Genomic DNA, 14,881 nt, shown 5'->3' with positions numbered 1-14,881 from the left:
TATGAAAGGCACCAACATCTCTTACTGGTACTTCCATTTAATCTCCTGATGTGTCTAGAAAGACCAGCCCTGTGCCTGCCTTTACTCCTATTGAATCTTGTCCTCATGTGATAATCTTTTATCTGAACAAGTAACTGACAATATAAAACATTCCTATCTAAACATGATTAAAACTACATGCTAAAAAATTCAATTTATATTTTCAGTCTGAAATTTTTATTTTTCATAGTTTTCAGTAATGATGCAAAATAGAGCATTTCATTGGTGTGAAACATAGCCTTGTTTGTTAAGACAGTAATGTTAGAAGAAAGTCGTGGGACTTTCCTTGTATAACATGGGTCTTTTTCCTAGCTATAACAAAATAAAGGTTAAATGAATTTGATTGTTTAAACATTTTAAAGAAGAACTTGCTTCCGGGTCTTTACTCACTTGGAGAGAATCCTTGGAAATGAATTTAAAAGCATTTTGATTCGTCCTTTCCTTGGACAGAACATTTTGTTCTTTATTTAATTGCGCATTCCTCTGGCCCTGGCTAGAGTGCATATTTCCCACTTTCTTTATTCCACAACCCCCACTCTGTTTTCCTTTGTTTTTAATTCTTAAAGGGGTTAATTTTGTCCTCAATTCTTGAAAAGAGAGGGAGAGTTGATTGTCGCTAACCTGTTTTAGTGTGGGTAAAATGAAATATTTGGTAACCAAATGTAATCTGGCTAGATTGGAAAACTGCGTTAACAACTCATTAAAAACTGCTACTCCCTAACTTCCTGGTGTTAAGTTACTCTTGGATTAATGAATGTGCTGTACTATATGCTAGGCATACTAGAGTCACTGTTTAAAATAGGTCACATCGCGTAGCAAATAAGACAATGTCCACACTTATAAACCAGGGACAACAAACTAAGATGCCTCCTAGGACCAGATTGGTTAAAAATAAGTGAAAAAGGACAGACAGCAAGATCATTCCTTCTTTGTCACCACAGAGCACTAGCAGATTGTTGATTTGTGAAAAGGAAGGCACAGCATTGTCAGATTTTCTCTTTTTTTCTTTTCTTTTTCTTTTCTTAATATACCATGTACCCCATTTTTATGTAGACTGTATCATTTTTCTAAATTATTGGGTAACTAATAAAAAAATTCTGCAAACACCATACAGTCTGCATTTTGTACATAAACTGTCAGTTTGTGACCTCTAGAAACCCCATCAATTTGAAAGATAAATTTAGTGTTATGTTGAAAACAATGTGCATAGTATTCTTAATTCTGTGGTCAATGGTCAATGGTCCATTTCCTTTGGGAAAAAGTTTATTTTTGAGTCCCATGGTGCTGACTCTAAGCAAAAGACTGAAAAGCAATCTGGCTGATAATTCACCCAGAAGCACATTGGAAAATGTTAAGAGTTGGAAGTCAGTTCCTAATATTGTCTAATGAAATAAATCTTCAGTGTTAGTCTGGACTGAGTCTACAGTTTTAAAAATCATAAATTAGGGTAGAGCCTGTTAAGAACCCAAAAGAAATTTAATTTTTGTCACCCATTTCAATAATTTTAAAAGCATAAAATTATATTTTTGGTATAAATCTGTTTCTGCAACTCGAAGTATATATGTACAAAATAAACTTTTGTATATTCAAAACTCTTGAACCACCCCTCAACTTTTTCTTCTCCAGATTAAATAATTCAGACTTTAATTTTTCCATAAATCCTATTTTACACTTAAAAATTTTTCTGTATTTTTCTTGGAACTAGTATTATTAATAATGTACTAAATACCAAAGAATTACATAATTGCTTTATTACATTTTATATATTGTATATATTTATCAAGATTAGATATGTTTTTTGAAAATGGTTTCATTTGTTTTTGGTTCCTTTCAGGCTCTATAACTGTTTTATATATTTGTTTCTACTAACAGAGATTGCTATTTCATTGTATTTTTTTATTCCATAATCTTATATCCAGTCTTTATTTTATTTTTAAATTTATGTCCTATTGTTTTGAATTCCAAATATGTCCATTCCTGAGTTAGGCATACCAGCCATCCCTGGTGTGATGTCATCTTTGAAATTAAGTATCATGTGTTCTTTCTTTATTGAAGGCAGTTAGCTGGAGTGTTTAAGAAATACTGGCCTCATCCTTGGGGAACTCTGCAGTAGGCTTCCTTGACATTGAATCATTGGTAACTGTTCTTTCATCGGCCCAATTTGGCCATCTGATTTATGTGCTATGTATCTTAACAATTGAGGGTTACTAACATACTGGAGAAAAAGTACATATTTTTTAATGTCTGGGTTACCCAAATTGAGGACTTCTTAAGCTCTCAAAATGAAATTATTTGTAATTTTGGATTTTTTTCATAGTAGAGTACAAATATTCTAGTTACACTTGTGGTTTTAGAAAGTATTTCCTCCTCATTTGGATTCTCAAATGCAAAATATAACCCTGTAGCATATTATGTGGGTTTGTGACACTCCCGTGGGGACCTTGGGCTCATAAACCAGCGAATGGATTATATAATGCTGCATAAATGCTATATTTTTCATCTGACAGACATAATCTTGATCCTATATTTTTATGTTACCTAACTGCTTCAGAATACCACTTTTGAAGCAACCCATCAAAATGGAAATTGCTTCTAAAACATGTAGCAATAAATATTGGTCAAGGCTCTGTGTAATTCAGAGTGACTCAATACTTGAACACTAGTCGATTGAAATTCTCTGTTGTTTTTAAAAAAGGTTCATCATTTCCATTTTGTGATATTGTTTGATCCCTCTCTATATTAGTTAGCTATACCTTTCCTTATTTTAGTTAAAATTATTTGTTCCAAATTGTCTAAGGCATGTCTGAGAGTGAATCAAATAGAAAAACAGGCATAGAAAGAATAAAAATCCAAAATATTGAGAATTTATATGGAATAGAAATTTAAACTATATATGAGACCAATATACATATGTAGGACCCATGAAACCAGTCATGAAGGGATGGACATCACTTGCAGACTTCCAATATCAAGCTTTGACTCTGCTGTATTACCTTCAAAAGATTTATGACTGGAGCTGAGATTTCTTTCCGGCATCCCATAATCTTGTTGTTAATCATTTGATGGGCTACTTGCTTTCTCTGCTTCTCTCTTCACAAATAGTTGTTAGACTCTGCTTGTCTTTTTCTGAAAACATAAACAGAAATCCCCTAATATTTGCTGTACTATTTTGTTTAAATGGAAGAAGATTCTAGAGTTGTCAGCTTTGGTTTTAGGTTCTCTTTCCTCCCACCTACTTTATATTATCCTGTCTTTACCATTTTAACCCTTTCGTCAGAAGCCTTCTGAAGCTCCCAGCTTTTACCAAGCTAAGTGAATTTGCCCTACTTCTAAGGGTACAATAACCTAATCTAGTCTTCCATTCTAAGCAAGAGTTTTTTTTTTTTTACCTTCCCGTAGACATATTACACACACATTCTCCATTTTTACCTTTGTTCATGTGTTCCAAATCGTCTTCATTCTCGACAATCAATATCAAGGGTCATCTTATGTATAACTGTTTTAGGCTGCTGATCTCCTTCAGTTCTAATCTTTTTCTTTATCTGCAGCACACAATTTAGTTCTAAATTAGATTATGTTTTATTTTTGTTTGCTATTTTACAACCGAATGCCAGACCTAGGACCATGTCTTCTGTTTCCAAGTTCCCACATATTGAGTACACAGTAGGTATCACTGGATACTCACTTCGTTGGTGATTGATCTCCTGACTCTTTCAAATGAAATATCTTTTATAAGCAGGTATGGGCATAAAGACATTGGTTTTAGAATGCTTCACTTGAATGAGAATGAATACCACATAAATATCTTTTCTGTAAAGTATAGATGACAAATTTAATTCACGGAGACAATAAGATAAATCTAATCCCTAGAAATTTATCGAACATTTATTTTATGAAATATAATTGGCATATTATGCGGTTGTCACTAAAAGGGTTAATACCTGACTTTGTAAAGCATCTGTGCCCTAACTCATAACTTACTGATCTGAGATGATGTCTTCTTACGGTCTTTTGGTTAAGTGTGGCAGTCTTACTGACTGAAGATTTATAAGGATTCCCTAGCCTTAATTTAACTCTGCATGTTATTACTCACTTTTTATTTCTACTTTGAAAACAGGGCTACTACTAAAAACAAATTATGAAAAACTATTTAGTATTAGAATAAAGAATTAATATTCTGCTAAATTTTAAGTTTGCATCATTAGTCACAATGCAAAGCATCTTGTTCCCTAGGTAGGCAGATACTTAATCAAATGGTAAGTGGATTAAAATGTAAACTAATTGCTTTTGTGACTAGATTTTCTATTCTTGACTCTCTTTCTCAAAGAGCAGTGCTTTAATGTGAAGTCCGTTGACCACTATCAGTTACTTGATTTTGGAGTGAAGTCTGGTACTCTGAAAGGAAAAGATAAATTATTCTTTGGGGAGCAATGCAGTTTACTAAGCTGTGTGTAAGGCTGGGGGGTGGGTCAGGTGACCTGAGTGTGTTCAAATAGTGAAAGGCAAGTGTCAATTGATAGTGTGTTCTGCTCTCTAAGCTAGCACTCAAAGACTAGTGGTTTAGCTTAGAGACACCATCCTCTATAACTGTTCTCTAGGAAGGTTTTTGTTTGTCTTGCTAGCTAAGCCTGACACTGGTTTAAAATATATAAATTCTACTCCTTCAATATGATATCAAAAGAATCTAGGGTGGCTTTGAGGGCAGCAGAGATGGGGTTAGGGAACCCCGTACACAGTTTTATGTTCTGAATACCATTCTATTTCTTTTCTCTTCTAAACCTTCTAAATAGTTCTGAGAATCAAAACGAAAACCTTGTCTACCATTTTGGTAATAGCATTATGCTTAACCAAAAGAGATCTTGCTAGAAGTGTATGGTGTGTGTGCCCGCGCGTGCGTGTACATGTAGAATCTCGCACATATCGTGAGATGAAATGTGTAATAAGTAATGACTGATGATTTTAAATTATAACAGATTTTACAAACTTTATTCAACAAATAACATATTATGTGCCCTTCAAAGCACATTTGTTCCTCCTGCTGAGGAAGTACTTTTTGTCTCATTCTTCTGATTATCTTTAGCATTGGCAACACCATCCTTTAAGCATATATATACACATATACATATATGTATATGTGTATATATATATATGATTTAGGAAAATAGCAAAATGTTACTTGGAGTCAAGCCTGATAAATAAAATATGATGAGAATTGATCAAATGAAATTGATATTTGGCCTCAAAAGAGTTATAACTGTAAAGTAAACCTTGGTTCCTTGTGTGGTTCATAACTAGAAATATATGTGTAATGTTACAGTAAGGCAGTATGTTAAGGCAGTATCACTCACATTTCTCACTGCTTTACAGTTCCAACCTGTTTTACAAAGCAGTGAAACTTTATGTATGTTGTTTTATTGCTCATCAGAGTACCACTTTTAGAAGATTGTACTTGAAGGGTTTTTTAATAGCACTAGAAAGACGGCTCTGCCATGCCACAGAAAGCTTTCCCCTGAGTTAAGTGTACATTTAATCAACATTACGGCAATTACAGCTTTTCTAGAAGTCCTTCACTCTCTGTTTCGTGGCAGGAACTTTGTCTAGGATAAAACTGTCATGAGTAGAGGTAATTTGAAATTCATCCTCCTTTTATTTATGTCAGGATAAGTTAGGATAAGAGAGAAAGATACCCATCTTTTTCTAATTGAAGGAGTTAGGGTTGAAATCTATTCTGAACTTCAAAGATAACTTACTAAAATTTTTCCTACTTAAAAATGTTGTGACACTGTTTCTGTCATTACTTTTGTGCTGTTTTAATAACCTCGTTGGACATAATGGTTAAGTTGCCATGAGGCTTAATGCCAAACTGAAGTCCAAAGCTGATGACTCTGTCAAATAGTTTTATGCCTTTGATAGATTTTACATATGATTTTTTTTTCTATAAAGCTGCTTAAAAAGAAAAGAGTATTATTGTCTTCATATGTTTTCATGATGATCTTCACTTGGTAGTTTCTGCCCTCTTTAATGCAGTTCTACAAACCCATTGTTGGGAGAGTGAAATTCTCTTTCAATAGTTGTCATGAAAACCTAGAATATCCACAAGTGCATCCTGGTTTGGCTTCCCACATATTAATCCAGTAGTACTGCTTTTCATGTCTTAGGAAAACCTATTTGAAGAGATCAAATATATAAATTAAGGCATTCTTTCACTTATTTCAGATAATGATACTTTTAGGTCATTAATATTGACCTAGGAGAAAGCTGGCTCAGCCCTCCTCCAAGTGATGAGTCGTGTTGGCTGTGAAAGCTAACATAACCTTAATCCAAAATCACGAGTCCCTACCAGTGGAGGTAGCAGTTCCTCTGAACTCTACTTGAAGCTTGTCAAGTTTGAAATCATTGGTTTAGTCCTGGAGTGGTTATGCCAAATATAAATTTTATCCAGAGGATGTTGTCAAAGAAAGTGATCCAAATTACTTAGTAATTTAAACTTTCTTTAAATTACTAAAGAAAACCGTGAAATTTTGGCTTGCCAGTAGGAAAAAAGAACTTTAGGAAAGATATGGCAATAGTTTTTTCTTTATTGAAGAGCTATTTGCCATGTAGAGAACAGTGGATAGGTTATGTATGCATCGCAAGAGAGTGGAACAAGAAGTACACATTATTTTGGAAAATAGTTTTTGATTCTGAACTAAACATTTAACAAGTCGAGTTAAAACAGAACATAGCAATGAGAGAGTATATTCCCATCCCTGGTTTAAGTGCGTGAAAGTGTGTTTGGTGTTTTGGGGATAGGAAACATGCCTCTTAAAATCTTAAATGGACCCAGCCTTCAAGAAGCTTAGAGTTCAATAATGAAAATAAACATTTTCATAGCTCTAATAAAAGTAGAAAATGCTTTGATTAGATTGTACTGATAAAGCCCTGTGTCAGGAAAGAAAGATAACTTTGAGTGGGCAAACATCTACCTCTCCGTCTTAGAGCCTAATTTAGGGGCATGCGCTAGAAGGTTTGCTTGGGAGAAACTATAGAGAACTGAACTAGGAAAGGAAAGACGTGAGGTTTAAATTCTACCACTGGGACTGGGGCATGTTACCTAATCTCTGGGCCTCAGTTTCCTCATCTAAAAAAAGAAAATTATCTTATCTGTCATGATTCAATAATAGAACTGTTAGGATCCATCTGGATAATGTTTTGTGAAGAGTTTTAAAAATTCAAAAAGGCTGTGCAAATATTAAGGATTGCTGTGACTTAACAATTTCATTTATCTTGCTTTTACTATGTTTAGGCAAAGGAAATGCTAAACTTCTTTTGACTTTTAGTAATATCCTTATAGAGACAAAGTAGTATTTCAAGGTAAGAATGCCTGAATAATACGCTGTTTATAAGTCTCTGCATCCCCGGTGGTATTAAAGAAAGACAATTTTTGGATAAATATTATTGTGATCCTATAATAACAATCTGTTGTAAAGGAAAACTTTTGAAGTGATAACCTTTATACACATACTTATACACACACACACACACACACACACACAGATTTCTTGTTAGTAGAGACTTTTTGTCATTGATTTTTAACATTGGAAAAATACAGAGACTGGTGTCTTTGGAAATACCATAGAGAGATGTCGACGGGATAATACAGAAAAAATGCTATTACATATAACTCTGTAGTTACATGGTTAGTATTTAATATTAGGCAAAGAAGTTGAAAAAAAACCAACTTAATAAAAAAATTAGCTGGATCATAACAATAGCAGAGGTAGTTTACTAAAGCATATTCTCTAGGCCTGCCATAGCTCCCTCTCTCTCAAATTTAGTGGTTCTCAACCTTGGCTGCGTAGTAGAATTACTGGGGCAGCTTTAAAATCCTGGTGGCCAGGTTGCACTCCTAACCAATTACTTTAGAATCTCTGGAGGTGAGAATAAGTTATCAGTATTTTTTAAAGCTTCCCTGGCAATTCCAACATGAACTAAGTGAGATCCATTTCACCATATCTATCTGTAACACCATATTGGATTAATAACTAGAATGTTATTTTTTGACTCTTTCTTTGTTTCCTTCCTCCTTATTTAATCTTACCAAGTTCTACAGATTCTCCTTTAGCTGTATTGGTTTGACCCTTACCATCCCCGGTAATGCAAACCTAGCCAAGGACTTTATAGCTTAATATCTGGTTTTCTTTTTCCAGTCCCTCCTAAATGGCATCACTGGATACTTTTAAAGAACAGTCTTTCAAACAACAGTTTTGTCATTTCACTGAAGAATTTATACTGCTTTGGCATCCTGGAATTCAGTATCCTTTATAACCTAACTACTTTAAAAAGAGATATCTTGATTGCTTGTATTTTTTATTGCAATTCTTTACAGTTGGGAGGAAATTGAGGGATGAGGGGATGAGTTGCTTTAAAATGATTTCCTCCATAATCCTGGGATTCTGCTGAGGAGTGTGGGACAGGCACTGGGTAGGCAGAAGGGAGAGGGAGGTGCTGAACAGGAGGCATATTTACGCTTTCTTTTTCCCCAACCCCTTCTTCTTACTTCAGCCAGAGTGGGTCCATTCTGGTTCCTTAATATATTTAAGTCGTACTTAAGACTTAATTAGAACCAAAAACAGTTTCACTGCTAAAAGGCGGGAAGCGGGTGGAGGACAACAACTTAAAACCATTGGATGAGGTTAAGTGACTCATCCAAAGTCATATAGCTGAAATTTGCCCTTTGTCCCTGCTAGTATGATCTCTTCATTCTCTCTGAAAAATAAGAAGAAATGTCATGCTAGCTCTTGACATGTGTCCTTATACATACAGGTGTTCGACAAATATTTGCTGAATGAACCCTTGAATGAATGCTGTTTTGTACTTTTCTGTTTCTGCTCGCGTTGTTACTGAAAGAACACCTTTTCTTCTGCTTCTTTTTTTAAATTTTCCTTTTCCCCTATAAAAGCAGTCCTTCAAGGCATATTTCATTCTACTTATAACTCAGAATCTTTCCCTATACCCATGACTGTAATGGTAACATTGGATTATATTTTAGCCCTTTTTCATATCGTCTTGTTCTTAAGTTATTTTCTGGATATGTATCTTCTCCATAACAGGATTGTATGTCTGTGCCTTGAAGTACAGGGCCTTGGCACATACACCTTTTATATCTCTTTCAGCATAGACAAAGCTTAATATGTGCTTATTGAGTTAGATCACTGGGTTACCCTGGAGCTATAGCTTAGTTTCTATACTCCTGCTAATAGTAATTAAAACACACTAGAATCAAATATCCCGAAATATGAAGTTTATACTTAGTATAAGAAATACCCTTTTGTTTAGGAATTAAACAAATGGAAAGAATTTTGATGTCCACAAAATGCCTTTCTCATTAAAATAAACTCACATTCTTTTCATTTTGACTTATTTTTTTTTTTAAGCAGAAGTTTGTAACAGGAAAAGAAAGTAGATTAAATAATTTGTTGTCTGCCAGAATTTTTTTCCTGAGGTCTCTGAGTTCTTGTCTCAGTCACTTAGCATACAGGCCCCTAAAAGCAAGGCCAAACTGCAGCTTCATGGGAAAAACTCTTGGGCAATGTCCAGTCCTATGTGAGCCAACTCACAGTTGCCTTCCTTGTTCAAAGCCACATTTCCTGGCTGGTTCGGTTGGAATTTTCTTTTGAAGAAAATAGTGTTCCTGGATTGGTTTCAGGCCCTTTTCTTCACAGCAGTCATCCTAGCATTCTCCACAGAATTGTTCATAATCCAGAAGAAAAAGTGATTCTGCCATGTTTCCCAGAGAAGTATTTAAATGCTTGTGTCGCTTAAAAGCTTATACTTTATCTTCCCACTAAATGTTCATCTTCTTCCTTAGAAGAACATTCTAGTCTATATACTAAGATACCATGACAAGCAGTTCAAGTATTTATAATTTTTGGCATCATTTGCTTTAATATAGTATTATTTTCATTCATTCACTGACATTCATGCACTAGTTCATTCAACAACTATTTATTGACCCTTTCAGAGAAGCAAAAAAAAGTAAATAAATAAAACAAAACTACTTTAAGAAAATGGACTTAAGAGTTAGACTTACATTTGAGCTCTTAAACTTAATTGATTTTTGAACATAGGCAAGTAACTTAACATGTTCGGATCTCAATTTCATAATGTGTAAAGTCATCATAATAATAGCACTACTGCTTGAGGCCAATGTGAGGAATATATAATTCCTATAAATACCTTAACATAGTGCCTGGCACATAGTATGTATTCAACTATTATATTATTTTTTTATGGCCCATTCTGTGTTAGGCAGCCTGCTAAGGATACCAGAACTGATAAGGCATGTTTCTTGCTGCTAAGGGGCTCAAAGTCTAGTGGAGGAAACATCTAGGTAGGTGTGGTTTTACTACACAGTATAACAAGTACCATAACAGAATTACATACAATGGGCTGTGGGAGGCAGAAGAGGGTGCATCTAACTCTGGATAGGGAAAAGTTGGAGAAAGCACAGAGGGGTTATAATTCACCTGAATTTTGAAGAACATGTATGCAGTTGCTAAGTGATAGGGTGTAGGTGAAAATTCCAGAATGAGCAGCATGTGTGAAGGCATGGAAGTATAAAAGAGAAGCCGTAATCTAAGAAGAACAGGTAGGTTTACATGCTTGTAGTGCGAGGGAGTGATGAGAGATGTGATTGGGTTTGTGGTAGGTAGCATCAGCCTGCTCCCTCGACTGTTCTCCCAGGACTTGCTACTGCTAAAGAGCATTGAAACCAGCCCAGAAAAGGAGTCCAGCGGTAGTTAGCTACACTGTAGAAGTGAGGCATTGTGTTTGGTGTGTGGCACCATGACCACAAATAGAAAGTGTAGATAGCCAGAACCTCAAAAGAGGATGGGTTTTATAAGAAATGGTCTGGAAAGACTGGGTGGAAGGTCAGAAGAAGTTAGATGGTATGTGGAAGGAGATTCTTACCCCTTAATTTTGAAGATAACTTACACATTTTAATAGCTACTCTCACTACTGCCATATTTTTAAGCCTACAGAGTCCGTACTGGGTCTCAAAGTTTAGACCTTTTTAGAAAGGTTCTCTTGAAGCTTTGAGAACTAATTACCTTTGAGTAAACTTGCTGTCTATGAAATAAAGAGGCTGTGCAATGTAATGGGATTATTCCACACTTTATACCTTAGACTTAGGATACCTAGGATCTGGAATTGACTCTTCTGCTGACAGATTTTGTGACCTTTCATAAATATTGGGCCTCAGATTTCTCCTGTACCAGACAATGTAAAAGTTAATTCTAGTTCTTAAGTTGTATAATTCAAAGTTTCTAAAATATAAGTTGTTAAAAACAATGATGATGCAACGACAAAAATGATGCCTATTCTGCAGCTTGATGGTTCACAGTCTTCCTGAGACAGGCTTAGAGTGCAAGAGTCAACAAGGATATTATTGCTATCAACAAAGTTGAGCACATAAGCAGAATGGGTTACAATGTCTGTAAGAATTTGAAAGCCACCCTTCCTTCCTTCCATTACAATGTATACTCCCTCAGTCATGTATGTGTTATGAGATACTGTATTTATAAATATTGTATTGCATAAATATTTTGAGCATAAATTCTTTTTTGTATTATAACCTATGAGATATCCATATTGAACATACTCTAAACTGGGATAGGAGTGCATATCTTGGATAAGTCATTAGGTAAGGGCTCTCAAAAAGGTGATCAAAGTATTGATCAAATATATTTCAAGTTAACATATGAGTTTGACTGTCTGCCTAAATAAAATTGGGTGTTTTTTTTTTTAAACAAGTTTAATCATAGACCTGATATTTGTCTTCAAAATGCAAACTGAAATAATCTTCAGATTTCTTGATAACTAATACAAAGTAACATTTATTACTTTAAAATGTTGTTGGGCAGATATTTTATGTTTACTTTAAATGTTTTATAGGGCTGAGAGGGATGGCATGGATTAATATAAAACGATGTTTCTCAGACTAGGTTGCACAGACTTTTGTCCATATGTGTATTCCTGGAATCCATGAAAATTTAGTTATAATTTTTATTTTAATGATTAAAATTAAAAAAAGTTCTTATAAGAATAAACAAAAATAAACATAAAATAAACATAGTGACAATTTTTAATCAAAAAAATTTTTTATAGAGGAAACTTAATTTTTTAAGCCAGTATTTCCCCAACTGGGCACTAGGTCTGTAACTCATGATAGTTTCAAAGTAATTTTTCCTTTGAAAATGAGTGTATATGTTAAACAAGTTTAAGAAACTGATGTAATGAATATAAACCAACAAACAAAAAATGACAAATTTATATGTGCTCTCTTCAGCATGATTTTTATCTACAAATTCAGACTTAGGTCTTTTCTTGTCTTGAATGGCAATTTCATTTCAATCTGGTATAAATTCCTACTATCCATTCTAATGCATTCAGTGACAATAGTGAAGTCACTGTGATCTTGTAGACCATTTCCATTGTTACCCTTTCATTTTATAGAAAACATTTCACTCCTCCAACTTCCCTAGGTGTATGCTTTTCAGGACAAGATTTTGCTTCCATTGAGGAAGTTTGGCAAAAGGAAACTTGAGTGAATATTTTTAAATACTTTTTAATTCTGATCCAGTGAAGAAAGTGAAGGCAAGATCTAGGTTGCCTTTTGGATCAAGACTCAAAACAAACATGGAGATGATATTAATGTAATACAATTAAAAAGAAGATGAAAAAAGATGTCAATTTCTTTGAAAGTTGAGGTGGAAATTCAAAGTGTCATACAAAGTTTGTTGTATTACAAAGTGCCCTGCAGAATTCAAAATATTAGTCAAGAGTAGTGCTTTGGTGATTTGTATTCATACTCCCTTCAGAATATAAAGGATGGAACTTTTCTTTTTAAGTAAAAAATAGTTCTGCAAGACCATAACTTAAAACAACACTTAAATGAAACTTAGAAATATTAGTTGGTGTTTCCAGGGCAGGATCCCTGGGGAAAAGGGCAAGATTCTTGTAGGAGATACTCTGTGAACTACACTTAAATTTGGGGGTTATAACTGTAAATAGTTTAATCCCTTTAGGTAGATTTTCCAACAGTATTAAATAGTCTCACCTTAAACATTTTATATTCATGTGTACCCTTGCTATTTGTTACTTACTCTAAAAACAATAATTTGCACATATATATGAATACTTACATATGAATATCTCCTATCTATCTTGCCCCCCTTAGGATTTCTGACTTAGTTGATCTTGGGTAGGGCTTTATAAGTTGCATTTCTAACAAGTTCCCCTGTGATGCTGTTGCTAATGGTCTGAGGGGCTACACTTAGGGAATCACTGGTATAAGAATTTATAGATTTATAGGTAGTAGTTAGGTCCACCATGCTTATGTGTATGATGTCCTATTGTTCTTACTCTATGAAAACCGTATCTCAGATCTTAGAAAATAAGAACAAACACAAACATACTCTCTTAGTTCCATCAGAGCAGTCAGAAGCAGGGTACATTGAAGAAGTAAGAAGAGAAAATTGGGGTTTATCTAGGCCCTGTTATATCCATTTCTAATAATATTACCCCAGTTCTTTTGGACCAATAAGAAGAGACTATGTTAACCCCAAGGTAGCATGAAAAAATTCATTGCCTTGCTTTTATATAATTTTCTAAGATTTAATCTAAGAACACTTATGTAAATAAAAGACTTTAAGGTGCACATATATTATAGGTATCCTACAGGGTCATGTTCAGAAGCTGGTATAGATTCATCAGGAGTAGTGGATTTCAATCAAAGGTTCAAGTTACTCATCTCTCTTCCACGAGCTAACTGTACTTCTCAGAAAGCCATTTAACCCATTTCCCATTTGCCCGAGAATATTTGCTGGCAGCACTTGAGGCTGCAGAGTTTACTCCAGGACAACTCACAGATTACCTAACCTTACCCCCAAAGTTTGCCATGAAATATATCACTTTTATTATTTTCGCATCGCTCTAGTATATCGATAGTCTTTGGAAGCATCATTCTATTTATAGCATTCTGTTTTTAGTAGTGGTATTTCCATTTATAAAAAATAGTAATTTTCAATTGCTGAAAATGTCAAATCCTAGAAAATGTAGCATTCCTAAATGGGATGTTAAATTAACACTGGCAGCGAGCTGCACTTTTGTTTTCTAAATGAGAAAAAGGTTAAATATTCAGTGCTTCAGCTTTTCTATCTATATCTATATATCATCTATATATCGATATATGTCGATATATAGATATTTACAGAAATCGATATATAGATGTATATCTATATATCGATATATAGATATAAGAAAAAGATTACAGTCCTCTTAATTTTTGTCGGCAATGTATAGAACAACCATATATGTGATGGTCGTCTAACTCTTTGGAAAAAGAAGGCACTAAAGAAATCTAAAGAGCTGTATTATAATTTTCAGAAATTTAGTTTCCTATAGAATTCATCAATCCTATCTCGGAGTTTGTTTATATTAAAAAATTAAATTTTCTTCAATTTTAGTGTATATTTTTGCCAGAGCCCCCAAATCATTTCAGTTTTGTAAAATTAAACAATTGCCTATATCACTCTAATTTTAGGTTAAAGTTGCCATTTTAATTTTAGTGTTTCTTCTTTAAAAAACAAAACATGCAAAACAAAACAAAACAAAAAAGCTGACTTTATTCATTTGCCAAGCAAGGATACATTGTAAAGAAATTCACTGAGTAATTGTTGAGGAAGAAAAGTCTGGTTTTCTAGTACTAGAAAGAACAGGAATGACAGTTATTCTAATTAATAAGTGAAAACTAGCATTTTGGATAGGATGGAATGAACTTGTAGAGCTGTATATGACT

The 14,881-nt window shown here is 34.1% G+C and overlaps 1 protein-coding gene across 3 annotated transcripts in view; it reads left to right on the top strand.

The window, feature by feature from the left end:
• Nucleotides 1–14,881, top strand: part of FIGN (fidgetin, microtubule severing factor) — a 113,824-nt gene that overhangs the window by 43,504 nt on the left and 55,439 nt on the right. The window lies entirely within an intron of this gene.

This window comes from Pteropus medius, unplaced genomic scaffold (assembly GCF_902729225.1).
Source record: "Pteropus medius unplaced genomic scaffold, Ma_sr-lr_union100, whole genome shotgun sequence".
Classification (NCBI taxonomy): Eukaryota; Metazoa; Chordata; class Mammalia; order Chiroptera; family Pteropodidae; genus Pteropus; species Pteropus medius.
This window is presented reverse-complemented; position numbering and strand designations above follow the sequence as displayed.